A 12498-nucleotide genomic window follows, 5' to 3' on the forward strand; every position below is an offset into this window, starting at 1 on the left:
ACACTGCAATGTCTTTAGACCTGCAAATTAAACTTTACAAGGTGCTTGCATGCTCACACTCTCACACAGTACCACAACTGGACTCGAATGTAAATGTATACACAATTGCAGTGAAGAAAGCAGGGAGGGAAACGAGAGTAGGGCTGAAACACCGCAGTCACGGGCCATTTTCAGTCAGCACACAAACCTGCACAGTCAGGCAAAAATAAGCCAGCGGGAGGAAAATGTAGGGCAGAGACCGAGGTGTGACTCTTCTATTTTCCTCGTACACACAGCAAGCAGCTGTTTATGTCAAACACAAGGTTTGGACAAATCGCTCACGGTGAGGATTTTGTGTCTGCGTTTACGTCCTCATGACACGACTGTCGAACAGCTATGGGGAAATTTCCAAACGAGATGTAACGGGGAGAACATTTATCAAGGCAACCCACGGCGGGCTCGAATAAATCCAGTGTTTGAACTAAAACTAGCATTCTGGGGAGAGCATAAACCATGTTTTTGTAGATACAGTTTAAAGATGCCACATGCAGGCAATCATTAAGTTACTGCTTCGAAAAGAAGGCAGCCATAAGGATGCAGTGGCTGAATGCATGCGTGTGTCACTGCCACTGCCGCCACTGTTGAAAATGTGGAGAATGTGTTGAGAGCTGCTCATCCAACTAACACAGCGAGTTTACTGTTAGCTTGTGACTTTCACAGGTGTTCCGTCCTGTTATTGTCTCCCCAAAAACACTTCCGTTTATCTCATGTCTGAATCTTTTGTAGTAAGCCTCGTTATCCATGACACAAACAAACACACCAAGTTGGACAAAAAATCGCGTAGATCTCAGTAAAGTTGTGATGCGCGATTTCTTACAATCATCACAGACATGAACGTGCAGAAATCTTGCTGAGATGCTGAGCAGGTGAAACATGCACATTTACCCAGGTTACAGGTTACCCAAACAAAAATATCCTGTCAAAGAGAATTATGCCCAAGAGCCTAACTTCAACAAATTTCACTACTTGTTCATCCTTTTTTTTTTTTTTTTTTTTACCATAAATTAATTAAAAAGAAACTGGTGCATAAAAAAATTTCTCCAGAATGCAGGAAACAAAGAGTTTGGTGCTCAAAATTGAACGTATATTTGACATTTCTTCCCGATTCTCAAATAAAACCTATACCCATGTCCATAAACTGAACCCGGGGAAAGATAGTGGAGACGACGGTAGAATGGCTGTCCAAATTATTACTAATATACATTAAAGTTTGTGATCAATCTAAATTGCCCATAGGTGTGAATGCAGGAGTGAATGTGAGTGCGAATGGTTGTCTGTCTCTGTGTGTTAGCCTGGCGACCAGTCCAAGGTGTACTCGGCCTCTCGCCCTATGACAGCTGGGATAGGCTCCAGCACCCCCCGCGATCCTGAAAAGGATAAGCGGAAGCGAATGGATGGATGGATGGATACATTAAAGGGAGCTACCGCAGGATAAAATCCCAAACTGTGGATTGACTTCTTCTTGCATTAAACCTCTGCTCACCTACAGCTGCTTACCTGGTGAAGAGGATCAGTAAACTGCACATTAGCATGAGGCAGCCACAGGTGAGGCACTGCTATGGCTTCAGCATCTTAGTCCAGGTTCATATGCTCATATGCTTGGACCTGCTGCCTCCAGCTCTGCTCATCTGGTAATTTTGTTGTGTATTTATTTGTCCAGAGATGAGCAGAGCGGACCATTGTTTACATCTGCTTTGGTGTCTCCCCCATTGTCTTTATGGCACAAATCAATTCAGTGTGAATACGGTGAATCGGTTGAGGTTTTGTTGCCTGTGCTGCAGACATCAGCCCTGATGACACTTGCCCTGCAGTGCATCTTAGTGAAATCCAACAGTGAGCATCTGGAGCAGGTTTAGCATCCAAATCCCAAAGTCCCTTTGATGAGGCTGGGAGTGTAATGGATCTGAATTCCTGCGGTGTCCTCTGGGTGCCAGGGCTGTTGAATAGTTGGCCCTTAGCCTAGCGTCAGCAACGTGATTGGTGTTGTGATTCAGATGGTGCAGTGCCTGTGTATTAGCAGGGATAACTCTCAGCTTAGCGTTTTCCCTCTATGACCCCCAGTGTGAAAGACGGCTCGGGGTGTCACTTCACTAAACCCTAAGCCCCCCCGCTTCAGCTATCAGTATCAATTTGCCACCAAGAGTTTCACACCAGCTTCTACTGGTTAAAGGCAGGGAGATAATCGGGGGTATTAATCATGACTGACAGAATATCACTGGGTAAAAATGTATTCAATGTATTCCATGTGGGTCACCAAAAAGATGGCAAATACACACCAAACTCTGTGGTAAAAGTGCTGGCTTCCACATATCGCTGATCTCCATCAGTTCGGCTTCATCTTTGTGCCGCATTTCCATGATAAAAATTAGACCCAGTGAGGATACGGATGATGGAGAAGCACTGAAAATCCTAAATTAGGTTGAAGTTGTAGTTGTAGTTAAGCCAGCATGAAAAAGCACCATTAGAGAGAAAAAAAAGAGTAAAACTAAACAAATATTAGCAGTGGAGTGTGCCTATGAATTAAAATTAGCCATGGTGAAGAATGGTCCAAAGAACTATTGAAATTAGAGTCCTAATAAGAGGAGACGATCAAATAATGAAACTCCACCAACAGTGGGAAACCAAATAAAATAAAAATCCTTGAAATGTAAAAGCTTTTAATACATGTACAAGTTTTTACTGAGCAATGAAATGACTGCATACAACTCCAACACCCACATAATATATGAGCCATGCACCACCATACCCTCTAAAACAGGGGTGGGGGAGTTCCAGGACTCAAGGGTCAGTGTCCTGCAGGTTTTAGATATCACCCTGGGTCAGCACACCTGAATTAAATGACTAGTTCATTACCAGGCCTCTGGAGAACTTCAAGACATGTTTAGGAGGTAATTTAGCCATTTAAATCAGCTGTTTTGGATCAAGGACACATTTAAAACCTGCAGGACACCAGCCCTTGAGGCCTGGAGTTCCCCGACCCCTGCTCTAAAAGCAGACCTTGGGAACATGACGGTGATCCGTTCAATTCATTTTTATTTACATAGCACCAAATCACAACTTGCTAAAGGTGCTTTATATTCAAAGGTAAAGACCCTCCAATAATAGGGAGAAAACCCCAATGAACGAGCACTTGACAACAGTGGGAAGGAAAAACTCCATTTTAACAGGAAGAAACCTCCGCAGGACCACACTCAGTGAAGGGCAGTCATCTGCCGCCACTGGTTGGGGTTTAGGGGAGAAAGATGGGCCAAAAGAGTCAAAACTTTCAATGAATAATCTAAACACTCCTTAAAAAGTAAAAATAAAGGGTTTAATTGCAAAGTAATTGAAAAGGCCTGTGCAGATGCACTTTAGAGGTATACTGTAAGGGTCTCAAAACTACTTATGTGTACTGTTTTCCACCAATGTGTGGTGCCAGTTTGACCCCTGCCCTGTCCCCCCTGCCAGCCTCTCCCCACCATGCCTGCTTGTCCATGGATGACACCAGCGACTCATCTTGACCTACCTCTCCTCACCACCGAGGTGAGTCCAATCAGTCTCATAGACTGACCCAGAAAAACACAGTAAATTATCTGATGTACAAGTGTTCTCACTAGCTTCATTGTTTTTGCAAGAGGCACATAATTTTCAACTGTATATTTCCTGCATGCTGGGTAAAAAGTAGAGATTATGTGTATTCAAGGGCGAGCTTTTTAGTATTGCCTCAGTTTGTTGGAGGGTTAGCGGCTGGATGTGAATTCTGATTCCAGTGGCATTTTCTACATATCTGTATATGGGAGGGTTAGCTTTTGGTGTTAGCATTAGTGATTCTGACGGCATATAATGTGCTGTTAGCGCTGTGTTAGCCACGGTGTGTTGTCATTCCCACGGCGTAGCCAGGGCCTTGGAGCCATGCGGCATGTGGCAGAGCGTCCCAGGTGGTGGGCTGTCAAGATGAGGATCAAAGAGCAGAGGAGTGGACCACACACACACACACACACACACACACACACACACACACACACACACACACAGAATCCTGCAGAAAGCCACTGAGTGTGCATATTTTAGGTGTAGGTCTGCACGTTTGCTTTTTATTTACACATAAGCATACCTGTACTACAACCACAAGCAGGTGCAGGGGCCCAGCACGAATAAGCTCTTTCCATCAATTTGTGTGCATGTTTCTTTTTTTCTGCAGAACAAACATTTACCTGAAGGCCGAGAGGGCTCTGAGCAAGGAGACACACTTTGCTTGCGTTGTCGAAAAGGGACACTTAAAACCACACACCAGAGACGTGCACGCACAAATCTGGAGCGGCAGGAAGGAATCTATTAGACGCTGGAGTGTACGTGTGCACGTAACAGAAAGAGCAAGACAGCCAGATGGGACATGGGAAAGGAGGGCAGAGCGTTTGCAAGTGAGAAGAAAAAAAAGAGAAGAAGAAGAGGGGAGAGAAACAACCGTTGTGAGTTGAATAGAGAGCAGAGGAGGGAGATGCCTGTTCATAAATGCTTCATGGCTGCTGAAGGGGGCCTTTGACTGAGCGAAGACCCACGGCCCCCTGCCTCTGTCAACACATCTACCCCCTCCAACAACAGGTCGACCCCAACTTCTCAGCTCGAGACAGCAGAGCTGCAGAGGAGCTGAAGGGGGGGCTGAATCGGCAAGTTGAGGAGGTTTTTTTTCTCTCACTTATGTCTTCCAACGGCTTTCTCTAAAAATCAGGCACACGCGAAGCCGTGTTCTTAGAGTCTGAAAATTAAACCCGCTTTAGAGGTGACAACCTGACCTGTAATTTTACTTTCTTTGCAAATTAATTTCATAATGTTTTCTTCTTGTTCTGTAACTCTTCATTTGAATGGGAACATCCCAGTCTCCCCTCCATGCCATGAGGGTCACCTTAGCCTGAGTGCCAACTAATCTACTTAAATGACTTTCATTAGTCTGGGTTTCAGCGCTGTTTCCCAGTGGCCATGTTGGACTGTTTCTAGACTATCATTTTTTATCTTGAGCTGATGGAAATTGTTATATTTAAACACACTTACAGAAAATAAAGCACCTTATTACATCTTTAGGTTTAGACCTTTAGCTTGTCATTGGTGTGGCACCTGCTGAGTTACTGGCACTGTCATTCGTGTGCAGTGACAATTTTTTACCTTAATCATTGTCATATTTAGAAGTTAGAGTGTGTCTTTGGACTGTGGGAGCACCTGAAGAAAACCCAAACACACAAGGAGGACAAGCGCCCTGGGCAGGTTTAAACCTAGCACCTTTGTGAGGTGAGGCGACCACTGTTCCACCTGTACAAGGCAGATACAAAGTAAACTTGTCAGCGGGTATTAAATACCTTTCAATTTAACTTAAATATATGAGGAAACCCTTAAAGTCTCATTTCTTTTTGTATAACAGACTGTCTCCTCACGCTCAACCACAGAATCTATAATAAATGGTCCTAATATCTACCTTTTACTGCTCGGAACAAGCACTTACAAGTAATCACCTTTAAATCCAATAATTAGCCCTTGGGGGTACATTTGTGGAGACTGTATCTGTAGGGACAGAAACTTACTGTAGTCCAATTTCAGTGTAAAGGGTGTGCAGTTACGCCACTTTATAACTTCTATTAGTGGGGTGTCAAATATAAGGCTCGGGGGCCAGAATTAGCCTGGCACAGACTCCAAATAAAGTTTGGTCTTTAAACTGTATTTTCACAAGTCTTCCCCCATGGCTATTCATATGGGCTTCAAACAAGAATTTCAAAGTGTACAGTCTTCACATGTGGTCGTGGGGACGAGTTAGCTTGCTTTGCTAGTGTAAGCTCAGGGACAGCTTGTTAAATTCAGATAGATGCTAACTCTACGAGAATCTTCCTGTGTATCGCTCCCTTTGTGCAACTCTGAGCTTTAACACAGTCCAGGTTCAGTCCAGTCCATCAAAAAGAATAATACGATTTCACAGCACTTTAATTTAAAGCTGTGCATGGGTAACGATGGAAACATGGACTGGAAGAAAGAGCAGATTCATGAGTTTCACGTCATTGAAGGTAGTTAGCATAACAACAGCAGTGACTCCAGACATGCTCACAAAAGCATGGGACGAGTTTTATATGTACAACTTTATATTAGCCATTTATTTTAAAATTTACTCAAATCTCTATGTTCATTATTTTAAATATTTTTAAGACAGCCTTGTGGCGGAGGTTTGGTCCCTGGCTCAGTTGCAGGGGAGGGGTGAGCTCAAGGGGCAGTGCCAAGGAGGTTGGAGGCACAGCCCATATGGAAAAGATATATATAAATCTTATAAAGTTTGTATCTGTCTTGTGTGAAACTTGTATGAAAAGCATACAAGAGTGAAAACAGATATAAGATCCCTTGAAAAATTATATAATGAAACTTGTATGTTTTGGTTACTTACTAAAACAATATATATAAAAGTAATGAGAAAGTGGCCACTTTCATGAGTAAATCATATAAGTTTTTACTATTTCTTTTCCATATGGGAGGTGGAGGTCAGAGACCAGAAGAGGAGGTGTGTGTGTGAGGCCACCTGGAAAGCTGACTACGCTGGAATATTCGTGCTGATCTGAAGTGCATTGTGTGTTTCACAAATAAACTGTAAACAACTATCAGAATGCTGTGTGGGGTCCAAATTATTAACAATACAGAAGTGACCTTGTTTTGTGGCACAAACAGCATAAAACTGAATGAGTATTACAAACTGGAGAGTTTCCTTAAAGATGGAAATTAGTGAAATGTGCATGATTTCATCCAAATCCCAATGCTAGTTATTCTTCTTCTTATTATTATTATTCAGTGTAACTTTGCAGGTCAACAGAGTTGAATTCTCGAGGAGACAGAAAACTAAATTAGGAAATAAAAATAGAATATATATCTTTTTTAGCTCCAAAAAGCCAAAGTTTGATGGACACCATCCATTGCAAAGAGCTGATATATTTGTCCAATCGCCTGACCTGTAATTTTATTTAAAATAATTACAGGTCAGTTCTTTAGAATATGAACAGGTTATGTTTTTACCTCCAATTTACTTGCTTAATCCCATGGGTTAAGGTTAAAGACGTATCTTGTTGGTCCAAACCTCCAGGTTGGCACCAGCTGCTCTATTCAGCACACAAATGTGTGGGCTTGAATTACCTCAGACTGGAGAAAGAGTGGGGAAAAGGCCGGCGGTAGGGTAGGGTGAAAATAACAGAGGCAAAGCCCTGCAGTCCAGCAGAATGAAAGTATGCTTTATTAAAAGGGGAAAAAGAGACAGGTGTGGGATGTATCGCAGAGCTTCACCCAGAGCCCTTCCACCCGAGGCAGGGTTCTTACAGTGACCCACACGAATTTCTCCCCCCCATTATTCCCCTTCCCCTCTACTTTCCTTTTGACCCCTGGGGTTCTACTCAACTGCTGACCCACATTAACTATACTTTACTGCAATTACTGCTCACACAGGCCTCTGGGTGGCATGGAATACATACTCCACCTCGCTCCATTTCTTCCTCTCCTGCCCCCCTCCTCGCCGTTCCCTCGTTGCTCTCTCTGTGCAGCTGTAAAAATGCCCCTTAACGTGTATAATTTATGTGTGTCAAAGAGCCGCTGAGTGACAGCAGGGATGGGGGGAATATGACAGAGAACACATTCTGAATTTGACAGCGCAATAAGAACAGATTGTCAGATGGAAAAACAGGGAGAGGATGAGTGGATGGCTTCAAACAATGCCGCATCTCTGACGGGCATTTGGCTGATGTTCTAATCCTGTTAACGTAGGAATCGGTCCAGCTCGCAGCACTTCACAAATCTATACAATCCACTAGTTACTTTGGTGGAAAAGCACCAATGTCAATCCTCCCCCTCGCTGGCTCCCTCCCTTACTGGCTGTAAAAACAACAAGAGCACTTTCAGGAAATCAAAGCCACTTTCTGGCCGACCTCAAAGTGCTCGGAGAGGGAGGGGAAAAAAATCCAGCTCTGCAAGTTTTCTTATAACCAAGTAACTCTCTCTGTCGCTGAGGCATGCAAAAGTATAAACACAGAGATGAGCTGAGAATCCACACACACACACACACACACACTCACATAAAATCTCCCATTAAAATCCACCTGCAGCTGCTCCCTAATTGGGCCTGGGTAGCTGGCTAAAAAAGCTAACGTTTAGTTAAGGCGATTTAATTGGCCGCTCTGCTTTAGGAAAGAATGAAATAAATCAGTCCTCCGTCTCAGGTCGGCCCCGTCTCAACTGAATCCATTAGAGCAGATAATTGTCTTGGACGGCGGAGCGTTCAGCTCTGCACGTTGCCATAGCCGAGCGAGAGGATACAGTCGGCTTGCAAAGCGGATGTCTGCCATTGGACGGGTGTGCGGGTCCCTGGACACGGCATCAGAGCAGCCCAGGCAATGAGGAAGCTGATCTGAGCAGTGATCGAAAATCAAACGCTGTAATCTGCTACATGTGTTTATCTCTGGGCTGGAAATGATTTCCAGAGGCGTTTCTGTTTTCTTTCTTCATTTTTCAATATGACACACGGGTTCATAACAAATGACGTTTAAGCGGTTTCAGACGTCCAGATCAAACATTTATCACGGCTCGGTGTCGATTTTCACGTTTCGGCACCTTTTTAGTGTCAGCCTCGTCATCCCTCGCTCACGTTTTCGGGGATTGATGTTGACGCTCCCCCCCGCCCCCCATTTTTTTAATTTGTCTTTTCAGCTACAGGTGGAATCACTTGCTCGCAGCAACTATCAGCAACACAGATTAGAAAACAGACACCGATTAAAATGAACATGTCACTGGTTATTGGTTTTGGCGAAGGCTGAGTGATTATAGTCTTTTTAATAATCCACTAGTCATATAATAAAGCTGTGGCTCTTGCTTTTTGAGAGCTGAATCAGAATTTTAAGAGAGAAATAATCACTCATGCTTCATTTTTTCCCCTTCCCTGGCATTCGCAGGTCTGACAGACAACATCGCTTTATCCAATAATAATTTCAGGCCTGTTAAAATTTAGACTCGTCTGCATTCAGTTTGCCACGACTCAAATCCCTTGTGCCTTATACCTTATTTTGATCATTCCAAAGTATTTCCAGGCCGTGTTGTGCACAGAGACCTTTGCGCAGATCAGCCACTTAATGAAGACATTAAACTTATTCTGTGCATGCATGATGTTCATGTGTGCGCGTGTGCTTGTGTCTCACTTGTATCATTAAGATAAATGACAAAGCGCATCCCCAGCCAAAAAACAGACACTCACACGCTGCAACAAACCCGTCATGGCGCTTAAGGTTGTGTTTTAGCAAAAGGACCATTTTCTGTTTACCCCTCTGGCTCTCTTTGTCTCATTCTCTCTTTATCTCTGCCTCCATCTCTCTCTCTCTCTTTCAGCACAAAATGCCAAATTGCTCCATTTCTCACTCTCTCCCTTCCTCCCCGGCTCATCCACTCATCTGGTTATTAACTCCAAACACATTAAACCAACAGTAGCGCCACGATATTCCCCAGACCATCCTAGTCAGCATAAGCACACACACACACACACACACACTCACACACAGCCTAAATGCAAGCACCTGGGTCAAACGACAAAATGGATTCTGCATGACGCACAAAAGTGACACAATTGAATGCTCTGGGACCAAACCAAGCTGCCTCTCAAATCATTTTTCTGTGACTGATTACATTTTGGCTTCTGAATAACCTAAACGGGATTAAAGAGATCGTTTAAATTATTACCAATATGTGTTTTTGAAAGCTGAAATGATATCTCTTACTTTAATGCCAAAAAGTGCTCTGAAAACGACTGAATGGTGTTTGCTCAAGGAATTTTATTTTCGTCAGGCTGAAGCAGCCTCTCATACAGCACTTAGGACCGTCATGTGATGCCAGATGATGACAATAATAAGTGTGTGTGGGGGGGGGGGGGGGGGGGGGATTACACTGATCCACAGATATCCACTCGCTGGTTTGATGTGGAAAACTGCATTTTAGCCAGAGCTCCAAGCGCGCATTAAGTCTTGGGTTTTATCTTCAACATCCTGTAATTAATCATTAATTTATTCATAGCTGTCCCGATCCAATGTTTGCCCAAGTCTGACTGCCATCTTGGAGTAATTTCTTATAATAAACCAGCTGGTAAAATGAGAAGTAACTTCAGATTTAAGTTGTCATGCTCATTTAAACAGTCATAATTCGATTTTGGAGGTAAACTAGAAATCACATTTTTTCCCTCTATGTCAGCTGGTATGACATGTATCAGGTGACGCTGGTTATGGCTTATGTATGTAGTTGGTGCGTTGGAAAAATGAAGCCGATATTAAAGTGCCTTAAACCTACATTTTATCTGAAGGCCACCAGATGGCGATGGCTGTGATTACAAAGAGACTTCCTGTAGAAGTCTATGGAGAATGCAACTTCCTGTCTTGAGTTTATGGGCTCAGTCACTCATTTTGGGTGTATTTTGTAAATCTGTGGTATGAAACTGCACTCATTGGCTAACAACTTGTGATTGACTGGTCATTACTCAGTTTCACAGCCAGACCCGCCCCTCGTCTTCACACCAGTTTCCTTTGCAATCATGCGGTGGAAACGCTCATCTCGAGGCTTCAAAAACTAGACTTCAGAAACCAGTGGATGTCTGAATTGCTGTGTCCATCTTTTATACTGTCTAACCAACAATCCTATATTTAAAAACCAACATCCCTGATAGGTGGAGATTGGCGTTGCCATGGTAACATTTAAACCCGAGCACCCTCAGATAACCCGAAACAGTGATTGAGATCAGGAATGAAGCACTGTATCATAATCGATAACCAAGCTACACTTTAAATTATAATAATTTATTATATTTCAAAACTTTGCTAATGAAGATAATTCAATTTGATAAGGTTGGAAATCATTTGCTGTGGAATCTGGGAATTACAAAGCACTATGGGATGAGTATTTCATTAAAAGTAATTATGTAGTACATACTCTGGTACCTGTATCCTTTTATTTTCCCGTTATTTTTTGATGCCAAAAGACAAGTGTGGGATATTAGCAAGGAAAATCAGGCAGTTAAGCAGCAGTATTTCTTGTGGGACTGCACAACTTTGCAAACCTTTTATATGCAAAACTGACTAAAGTGAAAAAAACCCCCAGTGAAATCAATGGGTACTTGAATTTGACTCCTCTAAAGCTTTAATGAAGGCACATAGACGGTTAAAGAAAATAAAGCAGGAACTAATAAATCATTTTACTGCATCCCTGAGACGATGGTCACTTTTTGACCACCTAAAGACTATTAAAGACGTTTTAACTTAAACATCTAACCAGAGAACCTGTTGAAGGTTTCACAATAAAGCCTACAGTGCTTAATAACATCATAAAAAAAAACATATTTTAGAAACCTGCTCAAAACTTGTTTAAAACCAAAAAATGATATTGTTATTTGTTAAGGAAACAGAAAACCGAACTCGTGTTTTTATAACCAAATTGGAGTCGGCACACTGGACTTTAAATCAGCACAATATTCAAATACCGAAAGTAATTTTCTGTTCAGGAACACAAATAAATAATTTTAATTTGGCATCTTAATCAAAAATAATATTATCCTTTACTATTTTTTCAGCTTTTTGTAAAACAGTTAGTTTGAGAATTTACGGATAGCAGAAAAAAGATATTTTAGCATTAATAATATCATCAAGCATTACAGAAACATAAAAAACATAATAAATGTGTGTCATAAACCTTAAATGGTTGTGGTCTAATTAACTTGCTAAGCACTGTTTCTTTCTTTCTTATTCATATCTGAACAGACTAATCTTAATTTGACGAGGCACACTCTTGTTTTTATTCACTTTCAGACCCATGCATCCTCCATAAATTTATGAGTTGAGCATTTAATTAACAAGTTATCATGCTCTTTTCCAAATTTTCGCTGTCAATTATGTCGTCCTGTTTTCCCCTTTTTGTTGTTGTTGATGTTCTTTTTCAAACTAGCAGTTGTGGAGATGTCATCTAATGAGGGTGCAAAGAAAATCGAAAAAAGAAGGAAGCAGAAAAGTTGGGAGTTAAAGTGGTGAGCAGCGAAACTTCTCCTACGTCTCGGTGGGTCTAACAAACTCATTTAAATCCAAACTGGTATTTTACAAAGAATTGAAAAAGTGCCTCTGGGTCACCGCTGGGGCACCGGAGTGGGCTCATTTGCCCCAAATGGTGAAGATCCTTTACAAACAACACCATTGCTAATTTAAAATAAACACATTGAGGGAAGCGAGGGGCCACAGTTTCCCTGACACTGGCGAAATTTCAACAGGGAAACTGGCGAGGGTGCAATCGCAGCTCCTTCTGGCTGAGCGGGTGCAGATGAGGCCAGGCGGCTTACTTAACTATGAGAAAACAACAACAGCGCTCAGAGCCTGCGAATAACAAGGCCAGTAAGAGCCCAATCAAACGCTACATTTCCTCTTAATGCACTCCACAAAAAAGGAGACTGTTAAA

The 12498-nt window shown here is 42.4% G+C and overlaps 1 protein-coding gene and 1 long non-coding RNA gene across 18 annotated transcripts in view; one reads left to right on the forward strand and one right to left on the reverse strand.

The window, feature by feature from the left end:
- Positions 1-4282, forward strand: part of LOC309691929 — a 58490-nt gene extending 54208 nt beyond the window's left edge. The window contains exons 2-3 of the long non-coding RNA XR_014272165.1: positions 3487-3561; positions 4220-4282. This is a non-coding gene — a long non-coding RNA (uncharacterized lncRNA). The remainder of the gene's footprint in view (positions 1-3486; positions 3562-4219) is intronic.
- Positions 1-12498, reverse strand: part of celf2 (cugbp, Elav-like family member 2) — a 244545-nt gene that overhangs the window by 85133 nt on the left and 146914 nt on the right. The gene's annotated exons all lie outside the window — the stretch shown is intronic.

This window comes from Aulonocara stuartgranti (assembly GCF_965226115.1).
Source record: "Aulonocara stuartgranti genome assembly, chromosome: 17".
Lineage (NCBI taxonomy): Eukaryota > Metazoa > Chordata > Actinopteri > Cichliformes > Cichlidae > Aulonocara > Aulonocara stuartgranti.